We start from the raw sequence: 17906 nt of genomic DNA on the forward strand, positions 1-17906 counted from the left end.
GATTCTTATTCATTTTAAAGGTACAACCAACAGGCTTCCTTGACAGATTGGAGGTGGAGTACCGAGAGGAGCCAACTAACTGACAGAGCTGGGAGCAAGGACCGAGGCACCGTGCTGAGTTGCTGTTTTTGAGCTGGGGTGAAACTCGCAGCTCAGGGGAAATAGAAAACAAGCATTGCTTTCGTGCAAATCGAGATGGGGAAGATGTCTATGACTCTATTCAAAGCGGTGCAGGCTTGAAAACTTCTGGTAGGCGTTATGGTGGAATGACATGGCTGCTAGGTAGGGGCACTCCCGTTTCGGAGATCTGGGCGTGGGTGGGGGTGGGGCGTGGACACAGAACATACACTAAAAGGCGGCACAGATCCCAGCGGGAGAACACTATCACCCACTGCCCACGCCAGGTGGTTGGATCTGCCGGCCAGCGACAGACGCAAGGATTCCTGGACGTTGAAAAACGCAGGATCTTCCCAGCATCGCTCAACTGCCGCCGACGGCGCGGAGCGACCCTCGCGCGCGCCCGCGGCCCCGCTTCCAGCGCAGGCGCCGCCCGCTCCGCGCCGTCGGGGGTGGGGGGCGGGGAGAGGCGCGCGAGCCGCGGGCCGACCCCCGCGGGCCCGGGGAGGCGGTCGCCCGCTCGCCCGCCCGCCGCCAGTTCGCCAGCTTCCGGCGCGGTCGGCTCCGCCCCCCGGCCCTGGGCGCGCGCGCCGCCCCGTCGCCCCGCCCCGCCCGCGCGCGAGCCCGGCCGCGGAGGGCGGGGCCAGGAAGCGGCGAACGCGCCGGGGAGCGCAGCTGCGGGCGTGGGGCCGGCAGGAGCCGCGGAGCCGGCGCGGGGAGCAGCAGCAGCAGCAGCAGCAGCGGAGGCGGCGGCGGCGGCCGGAGCCGGAGCCGGAGCCCGAGCGGGCGCGGGCGGCCGAGACAAAGGCGACGGTGAGTGCCGCGCCTGCAGCGCCGGGGACCCTCCGCCGCGACCCTCCGCCGCGGCGAGGGCTCCGGGGCGAGCGCGGCCCGGCCCTGGCGGCGCGGCGCGCTGCGGGGAGTGGGCTGAGCCTGGGGCTCCGGCCCCCCAGGTCTGGCGGAGGTCTCCCGGCGGGCCCCCCTGCCCGGGCTTTCCTCCCCTCCATGCACGGCCTCGGAGAAACGGTTTGAAACTCGGGACGGACGCGCGGCTGAGAGAGCCAACCGCCCGCCTGGTGTAAAATGGGAGAGGAAGACCCTCCACCTCTTCCCCTTCGACCCCCAACTTTGCAGGACTGCAAATCGGGAGTGGGGTGTGTGCGTGTGCGTATGCGTGTGCATGTGCGTGGGGGGCGCGCGGCGAGGGTCCGAGGCCTTCAGGTGAGGGTTTCCGAGGGGCGGGGAGCCCCGGACCTGGACTCTGGCCGCCGCGGGCGCCCGGCCGTTCGGTTCGTGCCGCGGGGTCCTGCCGCCGTGCCTTTGGGGGGCCCCGGAGGGAAAGCCCCGACCTCCTCCGGGGCGGGCGGGAGCGGGTCCACTCTTACAGGTTGTTTCACCCCTGCTCCGCCTGGCTCGCGCGGCGATGATGGTCGGTAACGGGCCTGGTGGTGGGTAGCGGCGCGCCGGTGCCGCAGTCCTAAGCTTTGGGGAGCTACCTGGACGGACGCACCGACCCCCGGAGCTGCTGTAGGTGCGACTCCGGTGCGATTTCGCCCGCGGAGGCGGCGATTTAAAACCATAGCATGGGCAGCGGGCCCGGGGTTGGTGATGCTGCGTTGAGCAAACTTCAGCTGTTGTGTTCCAAGGGCCTGGGCGTGTAGTAGCTGCTCAGTAAACCATTGGACGGTCGGCCGGAATCCCCCGACTAGGGTCCAGGCCAGGGGGCGGTGGTAGTAAGCAAGGCCTATCTCACGTCTAGCTCCGCTCGGTTTGGAGGGCAGCGTCGTTGGCGAGACGCTTGTCGTGTTCTTGTTTACGTGCTCCCTGCGTGTTCCGGGCCAACATACACTTACTGTCGGTGGGTGGGTGTGTGTGTGCGGGGGGGGGGGTGGAATAAGTTGTTAGCGATATGAGCAATATAGAAAGTGTGTTCGAAATGTGCAGTGATACAATATAACAAAGTTGGTGGACGTTTTCTTCCGAAGAAACCTTGTTTCTTTTTTAGCCTGCTTTCAGAGAAGAACGGAGAAAATAAAGAAGACCTGCGTGGTTTGTATTTTATTCGTTCGACACCCAGCTTTCTATTTATTTCATAGTGGGGGGAAATGTTAGGTGCCTCTAAGGGACTTCGGTACTTGAGTTGCTTACCAGAAAGGGAAGAAGGCTAAAAAGTTAGAGGGTGAAAGACAGCTGCGATTATGTTAGTGGAATTAAATCTCACCAGATATTCATTAAGCCTCAGATACGAGTGGGACCAGTGCTTGGTGCTGAGTTTCTAGGGGGCGATTAAGACCCAAAACTATTTGAGCGTGAAGTTCTGTGCTGACCAGTGTCAGCTTAATGCTGGGAGAGCCCGGCGAGCACCCGGAAGTCCAGCTCCATCACAGCCTGTTTCCAGGTTAATAAGCAACTTTATGATGCTCAGATTATTGGGTTACATTTTCATATTGTCAGTTTAATAAGCGACATTTTAAAATGAAGGTCGAAAGAGGGCTTATCCAACCAGTATTTTTATTTTGACTTCCATACTGATGATTTTGATGTTTCTGTTTTCTCTAAGTGATCTTTGCCATTCAGCATTTTTCTAGTTAAAAAAAAAATCTGCAAGAGGAACAGTGAACTTTTTTTCCTATAAGAAGTGTTTTTAAATAAGGCATTTTTTTTTACAAAAATAAGATTGCACTGCCTATTTTTTTTATTCTATTTACATAAAGTAAAAACAGTGCTTTACTTTATTTGGTATCTTGATTGTTATACAATTATGTAGTTTGATAACTTTTGAATTTAGATGAACCCTTTTGTCTTACTGGTATAATCATAGCGCCATACACATTATTAAATATGTGTAAGAATCTTCAGATTTTAGGCCTACTGGTTATTTGCTTTTTATGGTTATTCCTAGAAATAGGAGAGTAATTCCTCAGATTTTAGCAATAGAAAGTTCTAATGGATTTTCGTCACATGTCAGCGTTTTGTGAGAGGAGTTAATTGGCAAGTACTCCTAATAGTCTTGTGTCAGGGAGAAGCCTAAAGGACAGCATTGATAATAAAAAACAATGCAGGCTAGCTGTGATATCTTGAATAAGAAATGCTTGGCATATTTTATTTGGATAAGAACTTCAGAGATCTTGGCAATCAATACTGAGATGTTAAAAGAAAATTTTCAAGTAGTTAAACCCACAACACTTTCATTTACATAAAATGCACTCTAGTTACTGCAAATGTTTTTAAAGCGTTTTCCCTCTTCTGGAATAGGTTTTAATGTTTTGAGGCTAAATTCTAAGATTATCTCATTTTATAATTGTTGGAATATTAAAGTATTGTTGCTTTTTAAATTCTGGTATATGTATTCGTTGGTATTGTTCATGCTTTTTTTTGTGTGTGAGACATCCTTTAGAATGATTTATAAAGCATTTCCTTTGTCAGATATAATTACTAAGGTAATTAAGAATGATGCTGATAAGACATGTAGCAGCTGTGTCCATTTTTGCCTGTATAGAAGATTGAGAGATTATTAGCATGTGTGGAAAGCATTTCTAGTGGGTGGGAGATAGCTCAGAAGGCTGAACTGCATGCCTTACATTCAGAGGCCCTGAGCTCAATCCCTGACTCCACATGTCTATCATGGTCACTGTCTTCCTGATCCCCGTCTCTCTCCCCACAACTAGCTGTGTCCCTGGTGATTCCCTGAGTCCCGGGAGGGCTGAGCTGTACCACATAGACCCCATAGCTGCCCTTGGGCCCCTGAGCCCTACTTAAGAGACCCCTAGAAAAAGTTAGATTTTTTTCCCCCAGATTTTTTTTTTCTTTTTTAAGGTCACACTGGCGATGCACAGGGGTTACTCCTGTCTCTGCACTCCGGAATTACTCCTGGTGGTGCTCAGGGGACCATATCAGATGCTGGGAATCGAACCTGGGTCGGTCTTGTGCAAGGCAAACACCCTACCTACTGTGCTATCGCTCCAGTCCCCCCAGAATTGTTTATGACTAATTTTTTACATTTCCCTTTTTTTGGGGGGGGGGGTGGGGCGATGGGGGCAGCACACCTAGTAGTGTTTAGGGCTCACTTCTGGTTCTGTCCTCAGGGATCACTCCTGGATGGCTCAGGTGACCCCATGGGATGCTGGGGATTGAACCTAGGGTGGCTGCATGCAAGGCAAGTGCCTTAACTGCTATACTATCTTCCTGGTTCTTCATATTAATTTTTTCTGTGTATGTGTGTTGCTGGGAATCTAACCTATGGCTAATCTAAGTTCTGGGTTAGATTCCCAGGAAGTTTAGTGCTGTACCACTGAGCTATGTCTCCAACCTCCTGATATATTTCTGATATATTTCTTGTGTCTCAGTTTTGATCATGAACCTATTTAGGTTTCACATCTGCTTTAGGGTAAGGCTGGGATATTTTGTTAAGGCTTAATGAGATTAATTCAACTTTTAGAGATTGTTGGGAGGCACATATGTTCATGGGCCAGTGCTTGAGAATCGTTTCTGGTGGTGCTCAGAGAGGACCACGTAGTGCTGGGGATTGAACCTGGGCCTTGTGCATGCAGATTATGTGTTCTAGCCTGTTGAGCTTTCTCTTTAGCCCCAAAAGATTCCCCCCTATAACTTAAATGAATATATTTTTAAAATATTTTACATTTTTTTTCTAATCAGTGCTCATGAATTATTTTGCCATTTTATTGAATGTAGTACCATTTTAGATCTGTCTCTGAGAGGGACATTACGGGATTTTTAATGCTTATTTGAAAGGAACTTAGTGAAATGTGTTTATCCTTAAATAGTATAGGTGAGAGTATTCTAAATTTTTTTTTAAGTACTACCTGGAAAAACCAGGTTGTTATTCTTGGAATTTAGCCTATTAATAATTAACTTTATGCATTCTTCTACTAAAGTTCAAAGCCTAAGCATATTTGAACGTTTTTATAAAACTAGCAAATAATGGAGGGAGGAGGATTTAGCTAAATCCAATCCAATCCAATCCAGTCCAAGAAGAATTTCTTGACTGAAAGCTAAAAGACTTGGTTACAAATTATCTTTGTTTTTACACTGTAGAATGCCTGTAAGTGTACTTTAATAAAATTTTAGTATATAGTAGATTATCATAAAGCAAATCATCCTTTTCCCTGTTAAAATACTAGATAACTGGGGCTGGAGCAATAGCACAGCGGGTACGGCATTTGCCTTGCAAGCAGCCGACCTAGGTTCGATTCCCAGCATCCCATATGGTCCCCCGAGCACCGCCAGGAGTAATTCCTGAGTGCATGAACCAGGAGTAACTCCTGTGCATTGTCGGGTGTGACCCAAAAAGCCAAAAAAAAAAAAAAAACTAGATAACTAACTCCACATTCAATTTAAGTATCTTTGATTACTAAATGATGAGTGCTGATACATTTTGTGTGGTTTACCCACTTGGAAATTTATGTTTATAGTTGTGAATATATATATATATATATATATTTGTGTATAAGGTTACACTTCTGACAAAGTTAGGCCTGTTGTAGGCTGGTAGCATTGAAGGCCATTCCCAGGGTGGTGCTCTAGGGCACAGGGATTAGCTGCAGGATTTCATACATGCAAGGAATGTGCTCTGCTACTTGAGTTTTCTCTCCGGGTGCTGCATTTTCATGTAGTAAATGTAGTAATTTTTTTTAAATTTAGTATTGTATGTATTTGTGGAATGGCTGGTATATTCAGTGGGTGGGACTCATAAGCTTACAGCTGAAAACAACTTTCTACCTTCAGACTTTCCCTAAACTTCACTGTAGGTTATCTTTTCCTGCTTTTCTGAATTTTAATTAAACTGATGGGAAATACCTCCTCCTCTGGTCTTGCCCAATCATTAGGAAGTTTCAGAACATGCAGTTTTGTTTAATCCACGTTTAGGCCCTTATACAAGCTTAGAACTGTTTTCACATGAGAAACTTGCGTTGGAGAAGTCTGGGCAGGCTTCTCTGCATTGTGTCGATTTCTCTTCCCTATGTTATTCCCATTTATCCAGAGTTATCTTAGTAGGGAAAGAGGTTTAGGGGAAAAGGTCTGGTTTTAATGTGACTTTTACTAAGTGACTTGGCTTTGGTACCTTCTCAGTTGGGCAGATTGTTTAAAGCTGACTCCAGGAATGCTGGAAATGGTTTTCTTGGGAATTTCATGCCTGGGAACTTTTAGCCACAATTCCTATAATGTAATTCTGCTCCTGTTCAATTTCCTTTCAGTTTCCCTCTTGTAAAGGCTCACTTGGTATAGGGAGTGGTTTTGCTGTAATGTTCAAGATAGTTCTATACCTTATTTCATACAGTTATGTCTAGACTTACTAAGGTTATTTCATACAGCACAATTTTTCTGTTCCTTTGTTTTTGTGGGTCTCCCAAGTGGTGCTCAGAGGTCACTTAGCTGGGCTGGCAATGTAGTGCTGGGCTTGAGGATGTGCTTGAAGACATATTTGAGGATGCAGTTGATGCTTGGTCACCCTAGAACTACACCCAGAGATCCTGGCAGACGGTGAATTATCAGAGATTGAATCAGGGTGAGCATTTTCCCTGATCCCTCTACTATCTCCACAGCCCTCCTATAATGCAGCTTTGAACATTTCACCTGGCCCTCAGCATCCTGTATTTCCAGCTGCTGTCAGGAAACCCCACTTGAAGAGTACTTTTGTGTCTGGGACCTACCTTCATTGTAGCTCTTTTGTTTGACTGTACTGTTTTTTCTTCTCCCCTCCATGTCCTCACTGGATTATCCTGCCTTGAATCCAAGGTCCACTTTTTTTTCCTTTTTTTTGTGGGGGAGTCACATGCGACATAGCACAGGGGTTACTCCTGGCTCATGCACTCAGGCATTACTCTTGGTGGTGCTCGGGGGACCATATGGGATGCTGGGAATCGAACCCGGGTCCAACCGCATATAAGGCAAACACCCTCCCTGCTGTGCTATCGCTCCAGCCCCCATGGTCCATTTTTATAACCTCTTCCTTTTATAGTTAACCTCAGGTCTCTTCCTTTTATTATTGTCTCATGGTACCATGCTCCTCTCCCCTGCCTCCTAGCTAGTCTAGCCTCTGCTGGCAGGTGAGTATGCATTGAGGAAAATATACCCCTGCTGGCCTGGTTTCTCTGGAAATTAATGACAGTTGGTCACCGGATAGCCCTTTATGCTACCCATATCCCTATAATCTTAGTTTATTTCTATGGTTGAATCCCTCACTTCCTGACTATTTCATACCTCCTCAGATTTATAACATTTTCTTTCTCCTGTTCACTTAAATTTTCTAAAAACATTTATTTTTTGAGTCACTGTGAGATACAGAGTTACAAAGCTGTTCATGGCCAGGCTTCAGCCATATAGTGTTCCAACACCCATCCCTCCACCAGTGTACATTTCCTACCACCAATGTCCTCAGTTTCCCTCCAGCCACCCTCCTTCCCCCCAGCCTGTCTCTGTGGCAGGCAGTGTTTTTTCTCTTTGTTTGTCTATCTTCCCTTTGGGGTGTTACGTGTGCAATACAGATACTGAGAGGTCATCATGTTTGTTCTTTTACCTGTTTTCAGCACACAGTTCGTACCCAGTGTGGTCATTTCCAGCTATCTTTGTCATGGTGGTCCCTTTTCTATCCCAACTGCCTTCTCCTTTAGCATTAGAGGTCGGCTTCCAACGCAGACCACTCCTCCTGACCATTGTTTCTACAGTCCTATTCACTTTTTAGTTGATGACCTTATTTTCTGTATGTTAAAAATAAAAGCAATCCAAAAATTTAGGCATCTGTATACTCTGCATTTCTTATTATGCCATGAATTGCCCCCAGTCATGCTCTTGGTTCTTTTCCCTTTTTCTACTGAGAGCATTGCTTCAGTGCTTGTCTTAAGAGTTTCCCAAACTCACGGTGGCCTGATTTGTTTACTTACCTGGTTTTCAAAAAACAAAAACAACTCCCCCTCACCAACTTCCCTTTCCTCAAACCTTCCTTTAAGCAGACAAACAAAAGTGAACCTCTCCTTCCCCTTGATTTTTTTTCCCCCAGCATCTTCCTCTCCTCTCCAGGGGAGTGGTCTTGCCTGCTTTGGAAAACACTGGTTTGTCTCCTGCCTGCCAATGAACTGTGGTCATCAGTTTCCACTAGTTATTCCTATCAGCATATGGTTATGCTAGAACACTTCCCATCTTTCAAACAACCTTCCTCCGACACTACATCTTCAGCTGCTTCTTTCCAAAAAAAGTTTACTCGTGGTTTCCAGTACACCGGCTTGCTCTCTTTTGGATTCACTACAATCAGGTTCTTTTCCCTTTCATTCTTCGGTAACTGTTCTTGTTGGGACTTCCACTGACCTCGTTGGTGACAGATTCCCTCATCATTTCTTTCTCAGTCCCAGTCTCATTGGATGTAGCAGCAGCTGAATTTGTCGTGGTTGATACATTTCTCTTTGAAGCATTTCTCTCTTTGCTTCTGGGACACTCTGCTTATTTTGATTCTTTTGCTGGTTGCAGTTCATTGCTCCAACTCCTAAAAAAACAAGGCAGTCTTCCAGAACTCTATGTTTAGATCTCTTCTATATTTATATGTAGTCTCTTATGATCTCATCCTGTCCTCTAGCTAGAATTTTCATGTATTTCAAACTTAAAATGTTATCTTTAGTCTGAATCTCTTTGCGAACCTCCAGACTTGTATACCCAACTGTCTTGTCAATATTTCCAATTAGACACTCTAAATTCAACATGTCTAAACTTAACTCATCTCCCTCCTCCCCTCCCCATCCCAGTGATTGTCTCTAGTCTTCCTTATTTTATTAACATTCTAATCATCTGTTGCCTTTGCTCTGCCCGAAACCGGTCAAGCATGTCTCCTCTTCCTCTCCTTCCACATTCCCACATCTCAATCAAATAATGTACCAGAAAAGCGGTTCCTTTATCTGTTTTAAGAGGGCTGGAGGCTGGGGCTGGAGCAATAGTACAGCGGTGGGGCATTTGCCTTGTGTGCGGCAGATCTGGGTTCGATCCCCTGCATCCTATATGGTGCCCTGAATACCGCCAGAAGTATTTCCTGAGTGCAGAACTAGAAGTGATCCCAGAGCATTGCTGGATGTGACCCAAAAAGCTAAAAAAAAAAAAAAAAATGAGGGCTGGAGGATCTAGCTTAGAAGTAGAGTATTTGGCTTGCCAGGTGTGACGGGTTTGATCCCAGACATAGCAAAACCCAACCCAAATGATCTAAAGAACCAGTTTCTCTTAAGAATAATGGAATTTTTTTTCATTTTTCTTTTTTAATTTTTATTAGTGAAACACCATGAGGTACAGTTGTAGACTTACAAATTTTTATGCTTGGGTTTCAGTTATACACTGATCGAATACCCATCCCTCCACCAGTGCCCATTCTAAGAATAGTGGAATCAGTGTGCTGTGTTCAACTGCTGCCATTCCAGCAAACATCACTCCTACCCTGTGTTATTTTAGTAGTCTTTCTTTCTTTTTATTTTCTTGTCGTTTTTAAATTTTTGGGCCACAACTAGTGGTGCTCGGGGCTTACTCCTGGCGCTGTGTTTAGGGCTAATAACTGTTGGGCTTGGGGAAACATCTGCAGTGCCAGAGATTGAACCCAGGTTGGTTGAATGCAAGGCAAAGCACCCTGCTTGCAGTGCTATTCCTCTGACCCCTGCAGTCTTTTTTTTTTTTTCTTCCGATCTCCATGCTGTTTTCTGCTCTTTTCAAATATAAACCCCATATAGCAATCAGGTTGTATTTGAAATTTCAAAATCTTTTTGAAATGAAAGTCCCATTAGCTTGCTTCTATGCTCCCTTCACTGTTATTTTTTTTTAATTGAGAATAAGAGCCAGTATTTTAATTGTACCTACATGGTTCTTTATGATTCTCTATCATTAAAGCCTCCCTCCTCTCTTATGGCATGTCTACCATAGTTAGTTTACTTCTATTCAGACAGTAGGTCCTCATGAAGTTTCTTGGTCCTTCCAAGCCCAGTTTTCTTTCTTCATCCCTCTCCTGTGTTGCTGAGGGTAGTGGTGTGCTGGGCATTGAAGTTACAGCCTTGTACATGGTAGACTTGTGCTCTGCTACTTGAGCTGTCTTGTCAGAAGTCCCAGCCTACCTTGTTTTAGCATCCTTAAAGAAAGAGTTTTGTTTTTGTTTTTGTTTTTTTGCTTTTTGGGTCACACCTGGCAATGCACAGGGTTTACTCCTGGCTCATGCACTCAGGAATTACTCCTGGTGGTGCTTAGGGGACCATATGGGATGCTGGAAATTGAACCTGGGTCGGCCACATGCAAGGCAAATACCCTACCTGCTGTGCTAGTGCTCCAGCCCTGGAAAGTTTTGTTTTATTCTCTGCAGGATCCCTAGTATCCATAAGTTAGTGGCATATGGAGGTGGGTAGTTCCGCACATTTGCTCGGTGAATTGCCATTTTAAATTCAAGCCTGGTAAACAGCTTATATGTGTGTTTTTGTAATTTCATTTAAAACCCTGTAACCCTCTAATAAATAAGAGCATATTTAGATACAAGAAAGGAAGATTCAAATACATTCTTGTGTATGAAAAATGAAAATAGTGCAGAAATTACTGAGGGATGGAAGAGGTAGGATAATAGAGAGATGTAAGGCCAGTGGACTAATGGAAAACCTGATTTGGAAGTAGGGTAATAGCACCTAAAAAATAATTCCCTATTTTTGGCATGCCCCATATTTCTTTATAGGTTTTGTCTCTTGAATTCTGAGTGTTGGTGATTAACATGGTGATTGTTGGTGATACTTTAAGTTGGACTTTATTGTACCATTTTTTATTTGGGATTTGGTCTCAAATAAGATTGGGAGCCAAAACTTAAATGCTTTCCTATTACTGAATTGCTTTTATTGTAGAAGAGCTATTAATTTTGCTAGGTATTATTAAGAACATAGTTTATCTGAATTAGCATGCCTTATTATTATTTATGGGGACTCAGCAGACGTCTCACAGTTTTAGGGAGGAAAATTCAGTATATAAAAAAGTATTAGGATGTGTCGTCCTTTCAGCACCGCACTGTTGACTCCCTGTCAAAAAGGAGATGTGTGTAAGTATATTATATTTCTCTGGTAAGCTGGTAGCTAGCTGCATTAACATATACTACTCTATTGACAAATAATGTGTATATAAATATGCTCAAGTGAAAGATACTTGAATATATTTAGATGTAGTTTTAAAATAGCAAGTAACAGGTATTAGGTGGGAAATGAATATAATAAAAATTAATGATAGGTGCACTTTGAGGTTTTTATTTTGAGAAATCACCATTTCTTTTATCTGCCCTCCCCCTGCCCCACCCCAAACTATAGGTATAATTTCCTGTTGGCTGGTTCATCAATTCATAATCGTTAGAAGTGTTGACATATAAGTGTTTGTATATAAATCTACAGTTTTTGTAATACTCAAATTTAAACTTGGATGTGCCTGATACTTTATTTTAAAATATTTATACTTTTTCAGTAATCTGTAATCAGATTTGTTATTTTTTTCTTTTAAATCATAAGATTAAAATCTGACTTAAAAAATTTTTTTAGGCTCATTTTCACCTTGGAGATTTTTGCCTGCATCTCAGCCTGAGATATCTACTCTTAATATTCCTCTCTGGAGAAACTCATGTTCTCTTGAATATGTTCTCTCTACCATTTATTTCTCTCCACCATTTATTTCTCTAAATAAATTTCTCTTCCAAACAAAATATTTGGGGAGTCTTCACATGCATTGCTCAGGGAACCCTGTTAACTGAGTCTGAAAACAATTTTTATATTAGTTATGACTATTACAATTTTTTTCCCCCTTTGGACCCCATCTGGCTGTGTTTTGGATTTACTCTTGACTTCTGGTGGTGCCCGGTATATAACAGAGGATGGCTGAATGCAGAACAGGCGCCTTAATGTCACTATTACAATCTTCAGAAGTTTCATACCATTTAAACTAATTTTGAATGACTACTGGCAAGTGTTTGTTTTGTACATTATAGGTTGTCTTTATTAGACATTGACAGTGACCTTTGCCCCTACATTTACACACCAAATTCGTACCAGGAGTTATTCTTTCGAGCAGACACAGGAATAAGCCCTAAGCACAGCCATGTGATGCCCAAACAAGCATATTGCTTAACTGAATACTTAATTTTTAAATTTTATCCCAAAGCATGCAAAAAATATGGTTCTAAGGTTGTTGGTTTCCTGCTCAGTGTACTAACCCATTGAAAAATGATCCTTTCCTGGGGGCAAGAGAGATAGAGTTTAGTACTTATTCCAGTGTCGTGGGTCACCTGAATTCAGGCCATTTCTTCTTTTCTTTTTTTAAAATTTTTTAATTAAAAATTTTTAAATTGAATCGTAGTGAAATATAGTTAAGAAGCTTTCATGATTGAGTTTCAGTCATACAATGATCGAACACCCATACCTCCACCAGTGTGCTTTCTCCACCACCAATGTCCCCAGTATCCCTTCCACCATCCTCACCCCACCCCAGTTGGCACCCCCTCTGTGGCACACAATTTCCTTCTTACTCTCTCCTTTTTAACCAGGCCAATTCTTACTTTAAACCTTTCCTTAGGTTCTGTGTAGCAATATGAAGTTATTTCCTTTTTTTTCAAGAAAAGATTTTTATTAAAAACACCATGATTTAAAAAAATAAAAATAAAAACACCATGATTTACAAAGTTGTTCATTACACAATTGTTTTAAGAATTTAGTGTTCCACGGGGGTATGGTGCCGCCAGCAGGTCAATCTGTACCTGTGAGGTAAGTGCATCAGCAGCCTCATGGTGCCTTCAGACTTCTGGATACCCCACAATTGCTGCTGTGCCTTTGGCCAGACCCCAAAACCTAGTGGCAAAGTTTACCAAGAAAGTAAATGGCCAAAAGTTAGGTATGTGGAAGACACACCCACAACCCACCTCTGGCTCAGCTATATAATTGGAGGCATGGCCTCTCTGGTTCCCGATAGAACTGCTTAATGGCTGTGATGGCAGAGTCTCAGAAACAAATCTCAAAACCTAACGGCTTTTGGCAGAAGTGCGTCTGGACTGTGCAGTAGGTTACTGTCGCTGGGCCACCCCAGTGGGGAAAGGGTCCTGTCCCTCTGCATGTTCCCCCTTGGCAGCCTTCTGGCCACCATCTTCCAGAGGCCATTGGACAGTGAGGTTTGGGCCTGCAGTGATGAGACACGCAGGGCCTCATGGGATGGGGGTGAGCCGGCCCTTTCCTCCCCATCACAAGGAGACCCTGAGTTGCCGTCCACGAACAGCCTCTCTGGCTCCTGATCAAGCTACTTAGTGGCTATGATCCCAGGGTCTCAGAAACAAATCTCCAAACCCAGTGGCTTTTGGGCCAAGCAGTAGATTACTGGCTCTGGGTCACCCCAGGTGGGAATGGGTTTTGTGCCTTGGCCTGCTCCCCCTTGGTGGTTCGGTGGCCGCCATCTGCCAGAGCCATTGAACAGTCAGGTTTGGGCCCGCAGTGATGAGACACATGGGGCCTCATGGGATGGGGGTGGAGCCAGCCCTTTCCTCCCCACCCCAACGAGACTGTGAGTCACCACCCAGGAATGGCCTCTCTGGCTCCTGATCAAGCTGCTTAATGGCCATGATCCCAGAGACTCAGGAACAGATCTCGGAACCTAGCAGGTTTTGGCAGGAAATCTCTCCAGATTTAATTGTTAAAATTTCAGAATTTCAAAATTGTGCAGCCACTACTGCAACCGCGTGACATCATATATTATTCAAGAGTAGCAATAGAAAACAAATTTTCTATTGTTGCCTTTTTGGCAGATCTGAGTGTTGGGGTAACATCCCAAATAACAATGGTGGGTGTGGTGTCAAAATGTTGAATGTGATCAAAGTACAGAGAGAGTGATTTGGAAATCATCTGCCCCACAGGTAGGGGGAGGGTGTAGGATGGGGGTATACTGGGGTTTTTGGTGGTGGAGAATGGGCACTGGTGAAGGTATGGGTGTTTCATTGTATGACCGAGACTTAAACCCGAAGGCTTTGTAACTGCTCTCACGGTGATTCAGAAAATAAAATTATAAAAAATGGGGGGCTGGAGCGATAGCACAGCGGGTAGGGCGTTCGCCTTACACGCGGCCAACATGGCCGACCTGAGTTCGATTCCTCCGCCCCTCTCGGAGAGCCTGGCAAGCTACCGAGAGTATTCGATATGCCAGACACAGTAACAACAAAGTCTCCAATGGAGACGTTACTGGGCCCGCTCGAGCAAATCGACGATCAACGGGGAAAAAAAAGAATTTAGTGTTCCAACACCACGAGTGAGACCTTCCCTCCACCAATATCCCCTTCTTCATTACGTCACATCCAATATATCCCTCTTAATTCCAACCTGCTGCCTTTGGCACGTAATAAAATTTGCTTTATATTGCTATTTCAACAGAACATTAACTGGCAAATAGAAAGATCAGAAAAATAAATCAGTAAGGGCCAATTAGCTATTACTATATGATTTTGAACTATATAAATAAGAAAATTAAAACCATTTAATACAATATAAGAAAATGGCTATTATCATTTACATATGTTTTCAACTCAAATTGTTTTATACTTGGAACTCATTATGGTAATAATCATGTCTCACCTGTCATTGATAACATTTTTAAAGCAATTCTGTGTTAATGTATTTTGGAGTTTACACGGAATAGGTAAATTTTTCCCTTACATTTTATATGAACACCATGGTTTACAAAGTTGTTCATTTTCTCTCTATTAACTCAATTTGTTCTATGCACAAACAGTAAAAAACAACCATCTTTAATGTAGAAATCCATGTGTTTTCACAGAAGGGTAGATTAATATGAAAAAAGATAAGTTCTTAGTACACATAGTGATTTATAATGTCACTTCAGCAAATATTGTCATCATAAATGCATTACTTTTATTGCTTTAGAATGAAAGAATCTTATTGGAAAGTGAAAGTTTTCTTTGACAGGACAAAGCAATAAAGTCACTGAAATGGTGAAGAAAGAAGAGGAAGGGTGAAGGGAAGGACTCTGATAGTAGCTCAGCTAGAAGACAGTCTAGATTATAACTGTAGGTCTAGATTCGTATACCTTTGTTTATTGTGGACAAGGTTCATTAATTACTTTGCAGCTTCTAAGCTTTTAGGTGTCCTGAGGTGACAATGTATGATAAAAAGTAGAACTTAGTGAATTAACCCAATTTGTATATGCCTGTTGTAACTGATAGAAAGGGAGCTTCTTGGACATAACCTTGTTAAACCATCTCTGAGTAATAAAACATCAGATCTTGTTTCTGAGGTTGGCAGCACAGGGGAGAATGACGTGCAGGGGAAGGGGCTGTTCTGGTCACATTGGATGTTGCTGGTTGGTTTGATGCATCTTTGGCTGCGTACGGGAACAGAGTGTCGGTACTTCATTAGCACTAGGATTCCTCACTAACATTTTACTAGAATGAGTGAATAATTCTCTTAGAAGCTTATACTTTGTTACTGGGTTGATTTCTCTCATTTTCACTTGAACCTTACAGGGAATGCAGTATTTTTTTGGGGGGGGATGCAGTATTTTAATTGTAACTATGCCAATATCTTTATCTAGAGGCCTTGCTGCCATTTTTGTCTTTTAAGAAATTTTCATTGCCATGAAAGGCTGGATTAAATTTTTTCCTTCTAGTTGGTGTTGTGTATTTTTGTTTACCAAATACTCTATAGCTTTGGGATTTTAAAATGGTAAATATTCATGGTATATAAAGAGGCATGATACATACACATATGATCTTAATAACATAATGGATGATTAGTTGTGTAGGTACAGGACCTAGAAGGACATGTCAGACATAACTGCGTGTAATTGTGGATGACTGTTCTTTGCTTCTTTTTTCCGTTTCCTATTCATATGTTAACTTCCAAAAAAAATATTTTAAAAACCTGCCAAAAAAAAAAAGTTGTGAGCAGGGCTGGAGTGATAGCACAGCGGGTGCCTTGCACATGGCCGACCCGGGTTTGATTCCCAGCATCCTTCATGGTCCCCTGAATACCACCAGGAGTAATTTCTGACAGCAAAGCGAGGAGTAACCCCTGTGCATCGCTGGGTGTGACCCAAAAAACAAAAAAACCAAAAAACAAAAAAAAAGGGAAGAAAGTTGTGTGCAGAAACAGTGATATTGTAGACAGTAGAATGTGTAGTTACCTGGAGACAAGAATTGCTCCAGTGATGTTTCTCTTAGGGCCTTAACAACTGTCCTCTACCTTAACTGTATTGTATAGCTAAGGAAAACAGTACTTGGTTCTATTTACAGTGGAATCAATAGGGCAAAATGGGAATAGATAAGTTCATATTTTTTTCATTGTCCCCAAGTTCTATAAACATTTTAGAAGATGTGTTTTTGTTGTTGTTGTTCATTTTTCTGGGGGCGACACCCAGTGGTGCTCAGGAGTTGCTCTTGGTTCTGCAGTTAGGTATCTCTCCTGGTAGGCTTGGGTAACCATATGGGATGCTGGGGTTCGAACACGGGTGGGCCACATGCGAGGCAAGCACCCTCCCCTCTGTACTATCAGGTGGCCCCAGAAAGTTTGTATTTTATTGACGCTTTCATGTATCCAAATTATAATGGTTTTTGTCATGTGTAGGAAGGAGGGGAAAATAACTTTTATTTAAAAAAAAAACATTTTTTAAATAAAAATTTTTTCAATTGCATCACCATGAGGCACAGATACAAAGTTGTTCATGATTGAGTTTCAGTCATGCACAGATACAAAGTTGTTCATGATTGAGTTTCAGTCATGCAATGTTCTAACACCCATCGCTTAACCAGTGTACATTTCCTGCCACCAGTACCCTCAGGTTCCCTCCCCGCGATCCCTCCCCCACCTGCCTCTATGACAGGCATTTTTTTTTCTGTTTTCCTTTATTCCTTTTTGGCGTTATGGTTTGCAATAATGTTATTGAAAGGGTATTGTTCATGTCTCTTTATCCCCTTGTATCACCTTGTTCTTGTTCAGAGTGATCATTTCCAACTATCATTGTCACAGTGGTGCTTTCTCTATTTTAATTGTACCTCCCTCCCCTTTTGGCAAACTTCCTACCTTGGGCCAGTCTTTCTAGTCCTGTTTTCTACTGTAAAAGAATATTTTTTAGTATAAGGATTCTATTACTGGGTTGGGGCGAGTGGTGAGGGCCAATGCCTAGTGTGCTCCTGACTGGACACTCATTCCCAACACCACATGGTCCTCCAGCCTCATGACTGTAGCCATGGGGGCCACCAGACACCACCTGTTGTGGCCCTGGAGGCTGCCGGTACCACTTAGGTGACCCAGGTAAACCCAGCACTACAGGGTCTTTGCTCATAACTGCCAACTTGACTAGCCAAGAATGTCCAGCCTGGAGCCTGGGGCTCCTGAACACCTCTTAGGGATGGGGGGAGCAAATAAAATAAGAATTCTAATATTGGTACACTCTGTTCTGGAGTTGCTTGCATCCTAGCTCTGGGTATGAACTTTTGCTCTTTTTGGCACACTCCATCAGGGAGGGAGGGGTCCTCCACAACCCTCTACTCAGAGCCTGCAACTTTTTCCATTGGTTTATGACTTGCCATTCGGTTGGTTGCCTGCATCTCATCCCTGGGTGCCTAATTTCTCTACAGTACTTTACCTTGGGCTTGCCTCTGTTTTCAGGACAGAAGCTTACTTTGGTTTCTTTCCCTCTCTGTCCCCATCAACCCTCCTTCCTCCCTGCCAAATATCTTTATATAATTTCCTATTTCTTTAGAAGTATACTCTCCACACAAAGGAATTCTAGTATTGACGTTTGAA

At 43.7% G+C, this 17906-nt stretch overlaps 1 protein-coding gene across 2 annotated transcripts in view; it reads left to right on the forward strand.

The window, feature by feature from the left end:
* The first annotated feature begins 764 nt into the window (after positions 1–764).
* CDC42SE2 (CDC42 small effector 2) overlaps positions 765–17906 on the forward strand; it is a 92322-nt gene continuing 75180 nt past the window's right edge. For both annotated transcript variants that reach the window (XM_056124244.1, XM_056124245.1), the window contains exon 1: positions 765–930. The gene's annotated coding sequence lies outside the window, so the exon portion shown is untranslated. The remainder of the gene's footprint in view (positions 931–17906) is intronic.

This window comes from Sorex fumeus, unplaced genomic scaffold (genome assembly GCF_029834395.1).
Source record: "Sorex fumeus unplaced genomic scaffold, SorFum_2.1 ptg000051l, whole genome shotgun sequence".
Taxonomy (NCBI): Eukaryota; Metazoa; Chordata; class Mammalia; order Eulipotyphla; family Soricidae; genus Sorex; species Sorex fumeus.